We start from the raw sequence: 5,464 nt of genomic DNA, 5'->3' as shown, positions 1-5,464 counted from the left end.
ATTATATCTATAATGTTATAATTCTGTATATATTACAATATATGGAATAAGCTGTATATAAGTATATAATATATATAATAAGCTATATATACATATATGGAATAAGCTATAAATATATATGGAATATGAGGGAAAACTTCAATAGGTAACTAGAAAGAAGAGCTCTTGAACCCTAGGTTAGTAATATTTAATTAATTGATGAAATCAGCCACATTTCCAGTTATCACAGTTACATGAATTAAAGAAAGAAAGAAAGAATTTCCCAAGAGATATGCAGCACTGCAAGTATAGAATTAGATTAGCAATACAGATTTCTCTGGAATACTGCCCTCCTTTGTTGCTCTTCAGATAAACTCTATAATGAGCATTCCACAGGAAAAGTTGTCCTTTTATGGCAATATTATGCATATTTGAGACAACTATATGTATACAAGCTATTTTATAATGAATACATGGTTTTGATATTATGATAGCATGCTTGTACCTATGTGCTGTCATTCATTCCTAGCTAAGGTATTTTTTGCTGTAAGTGGTGCAAGAATAGAATGTTATATAATATATGTATATATATTGTGCCTTAATATAAATTGGACCACTCTCTGGAAATATTTTAATTCATTAGTAAAGTTTTCCATCCCTACAAATTAAACCACACATTCCATGTAAATGAAATACTCAAGCACTAGAAATAAAGAGTTGGCTGCTACACTCCTTGAGAAAAATGCTCACTTAAATTCAAAATAAAATAAAAACTCCAGCAGAGACTGGAAGTCAGACATATTTAGTGTTCTAATGAACTGAGGATGTCTTTGAAGATCACCCAACTGGAATGAATTCCAGGTGATTCCCGTGCAGAGTGGAGATTTATAACATAAAACGAATACCATACGCAAAAGTTAGCAGTTGTAAATAGTTTAATCTGAAGCTGTTTCCTATGCACCCTTCAAATGAGAGTGTAGTTATCTTCTAAACTAATACATCAAAGATACGCTAGATACACAGCAATACCAATCAATATCTTACCAGAATTTTTTTTTTGTTGGGGGGAGTTGAGACAGGGTCTCACTATGCAGGTGAGATTGACCTGGAACTCACTATGTAGCCCAGGCTGGTCTTCAACTCACAGTGATCCTCCTTCCTCAGCCTCCCAAGTGCATGCGCCACCACGCCTGGCAAAGATAGCCAGCTTTTTTTGTTTTTGTTTTTTTTTTGTACCACCAGGGATTTAACTCAGGTCTTTGAGTTTGCAAGGCAGGTGGCAGAACCACTGAGCTAAATCCCTGGCCTTATCAGATATTTTTGAATTATTTTCTATTATAAATTATTACATGGTTTGATGCAATAGTGTTTAAAAGTTTGGGTGTTTTTTTTAGAGTCATAAAGACATTTATGGGCAGAACTTAAATTACACATTCAAAGAAAATAGAATGTAGGCTGTCAGAAGAGAGGCTTGCTGTAGTCTAGACTGGGGGACATTTATGTGTTTGGGAGAGTGGAAATCTGTGGAATGTGTGAATATATAGAAAGTCTGTGCTTGGTTTATGGGAGAAAAGTGATGGTCATCTACAGGTATAAAGACAATAGCTCATTTTGTACATGAAGGATCTCATCATTTCATTTTCACCAGCACCAAAGCATCTCTACAATATTCCTCTTAAATTATTTGTTTTCTTAATGCTTCAGAAAATTTTGTAGTCAACATAGCAATCTTTCTCTTTATTAATGGACTATATATTTATTACTACTCTTCTTCCTGTCTCAGTGACAATGAATTAATCATGTCTGTTATTCAGATTATATAACATTTCAGTTAACATTTCTCTTCTTCATTTAACTGGTCATCAACCAAGTAGAAAATGTTTGAGTAACTTGGCTGTAATACACAGCAACCTATTGACCAACCTTGCTTATTTGTGCCTATTTGCCTGCCCGGGCTTTACTTGGTTTGTATCCTTTTCTCCTATATCATTCCATGTACTTTCTCCCCTAAAACAACATAATTGAAAGATATGACTTTCACAAAGTAATATAACACTTCAGAATTCCCTTTAATATTTAAGTACAGTGGCTATAGCATATTTCACACATTTCTCAGATCAATATTGCGAAAAGAAATTCTTAAAAGTTTTTTCCAAGATAACAAACTTCTACTGACTGCAGTTACAACCCCAAACAACTCTTCTGAAGTCATAAAAATAAATTAATGTATGCTTTAAACTGAAGAACTGAAGTAAATATTATGAAAAATCTCTTCAGAGACAGTAGGTAACCGTGAATTTAATGAGGAGGGGTGGCGGAAACACCTGATTATTTTCTAGTTTGCTCTTTCCTTGCCACATTAACCTACCTATTGTCAGAATAAGTCAGAAAAACTGCAACACCAACTCAACAATACAGGTGTAACATTGAAACAATCTTTCTGAAACCAGATGAAAAGAGTAGGAGATGACAGTGGCTGGTTAACTGAAAGCCCCAAGAAATACTCTCATCTATCTCTTCCTGTCTATTATGGTTCGGATCTAAAATGCACCCCTGCCAGGTCTTGTGTTTAGAAAGTGATTGTAATATGGGGGCACTATACTCAGCCATGGATTGATCCATTTATGAGTTTGGTAGCTGAATGTGCTGTTAGGAGGTGGGGCTTGCTGCAGGTGGGTCACTGAGGGTGTGACCTGGAAGGGTGTACATACTCTTGTCTCAGCTCCTCCCTTCCTGCTCTTCTGGCTCAGTGAGACAAGAAGCTGTCCCTGCCTTGCCTTTCCACGAAGGCCATTTCTGTCTTGAAGCCAGCTGTTCCTGAACTGCAACGATAAACCAAAATAAGCATTTCCTCCTTTAAATGATGGGTGTAGGATGTTTTGTCCCAATGGCAGAAAGTAACTAAGATACTCTCTATACTCTAAGGAATATTAAATAGAAGTCAAACAATGTTCATAGGAATTCTCAAGAAACTCCAAGTAGCCAAAATAATCTTGGAAAAGGACATAGTTTGCAGTCTTGTACTTTCTGACTTCAAAACATTCTACAAAGTAGCAGTAATTACGATAATGTGGTATTGGCATTAAAGGCAGATATATAGGCCAATGAACAGAATTGAGAACCTGGATATTAAACTCCATGAGGGGTCAAGCCTGTTTTGACAGGAGTGCCAAATACATGATAAAGAATTAAAACAGTCTCTTTGATAAATGATGGGAAAACTATATATCTATATGCAAAAAATAAAATAAAGTTTTACTTTAGTAGGGAATTAGAGTGAATAGTCTATTGGATAAATGACTATGTAATAGAGAATTATGAAATGAACAACCTTCTCTTTGATTCATGATGGAAAAATTTCATGTCCACATGCATGAAAGAGAGAGAAGGAGAGACAGAGCAAAGAGAGAGAGACCCTTACTTTATGCTGTTATGCAAAAATGAACTAAAAAATGTTTAAGGTCTGTAATGGTTTGTTTGCATCTAGATGTACTCTCAAAGCCTCACGTAGTTATAAGTGGTGCTTTTCAGAAGTGGTTAAATCTAGAGTGTGTGACGCTGGGATTAAGAATGTGTAATTATAAAATTAGTCCAGTGATTGGTTTGGCATACTTCTACGTTTGCATAATAAGGTCAACCCTACATATAAATGCTAAGACTGTGTATCCTGGATAGATTACACAGGACAAAAAAAGATCTGGAGCCATCACTTACAACTTGCTGCTTTCACTGCCTTGTGTCTGCCATGTACAGTTCCTCCTCTATGATGCCCTTCTACTATGTTACCCTAACATGGACCCAGTTGATTATGGGATGAAACATTCACAAACTAATCCAAAATAAACCTTTCCTCCTTTAACTTTTGGTGTCAGATATTTTGCCTCAGCAACAAGAAAAGTAACTAAGACAAGGTCCATAACATAAGACCTAAAACTATAAAACTCCTAGAAGAAAATGCTATGGTTTAGATCTAAATGTTTCAGAAAACTCTCGTGTTCAGAAGTAGGCCTTTCACAAAGTGATTTGATCATGAGGGCTCTAATTTCATCAAATGGATTAATACATTGATGAGATCATAATGCACAGGTTATTAGGTGGTAACAGAAATTTAAGAAGTTACTTAACTTAGTTAAAGGGTCTGGGTCACGGGCATATGATCTTAGCACTACTTCTGGTCCCTGGCCTCTTCCTCTTTGAGCTCTTTACTTCTCTCCCTCTGTTTCCTAGCTGCCATAAGGCAAGCATGCTTCCTCCACTATATTCTTCCACCATGATATTTTTGCCTTGAGGCAGCCAACCATGCGTTGAAACTTTCAGCCAAAATAAATCTTCCTTCTCTAAATTGATTTTCTCAGGTGTTTGATTACAGTAGTAAAAAGTTAATACAAACACATAGGGGGAAGCTTCAGGATTCTGGTTTTGACAATGATTTCTTGAATATGACACCAAAAGCAGAAAAAAAGAAAGCAGAACTGGACAAATGATGCCACATTGAATTTACAACTCTGCACATCAAAGCAACGGAGTAAAAATGAAATTATATAAAATATGTGTAAATCACATTTCAAATAAGGGATTAGTTTCCAAAATATATAAGGAACTCCTTTTTTGTGGGGGGGCTGCCGGGGATTGAACTCGGGTCCTTGCATTTGCAAGGCAGGCCATTGAAACTCTGAGCTAAATCCTCGGCCCAGGAACTCCTTTAATTCAAAAATTAAACACAAACAACTCAATTTAAAACGGATGAAGGCCTTGAATACACATTTCTGTATAGAAGATAAACAAACAGTGAATAAACACAAGAGATGGTGTTCAAAATCACTAGAGAATTTCAAATAAAAGCAATAATGAAATACTACTTCACACCTAATGTGATGCCTACCATCAAAAAAACAGAATAAACAGTGCTGGTGAGTACATAGAGAAATTAGAATCCTTATCTACTATTAATGGGAATGTAAAATGGCATAGCTGCTGTGAAAAACAATACAGCAGTTCTTTGAAAAAATTAAGAATAGAATTACCATTTGGTTCAGTAATTCTACTTCTGGTATATAAACAAAATAATTAAAAGTAGGTTCTTAAAGAGACATTTATATATCGATGCTCATAGCAGCATTATTCACAGTAGACAAGAAGAAACAACCCAAATATCTATAAACAGATGAATGGATAAAGAAACAGTCAGATAAATATGAATAGATATTATGCAGACTTAAAAAGGAGATTTTTGTCACATGTTACAAAATGAAAAAATTTTGAGGATGTTGTGCTAAGTGACACAATCCAAGCAAAATACAAAACAAAAAACACAAATATGTGACTCCACTCACATGAAGTATACAAAATAGCCAAAATTTTAGAAACAGAAAAGAGAAAAGTAGTCAGCAAACCTCGGGAGAGGAGGAATTACTGTTTAATAAGCATAGAGTTTCAGTATCACAAGAAGAAAAAGTTCTAGAAATTGCACAATAATGTGAACATA

Source organism: Fukomys damarensis, unplaced genomic scaffold (assembly GCF_012274545.1).
Source record: "Fukomys damarensis isolate Sample0158 unplaced genomic scaffold, DMR_v1.0_HiC HiC_scaffold_38, whole genome shotgun sequence".
NCBI lineage: Eukaryota > Metazoa > Chordata > Mammalia > Rodentia > Bathyergidae > Fukomys > Fukomys damarensis.
This window is presented reverse-complemented; position numbering follows the sequence as displayed.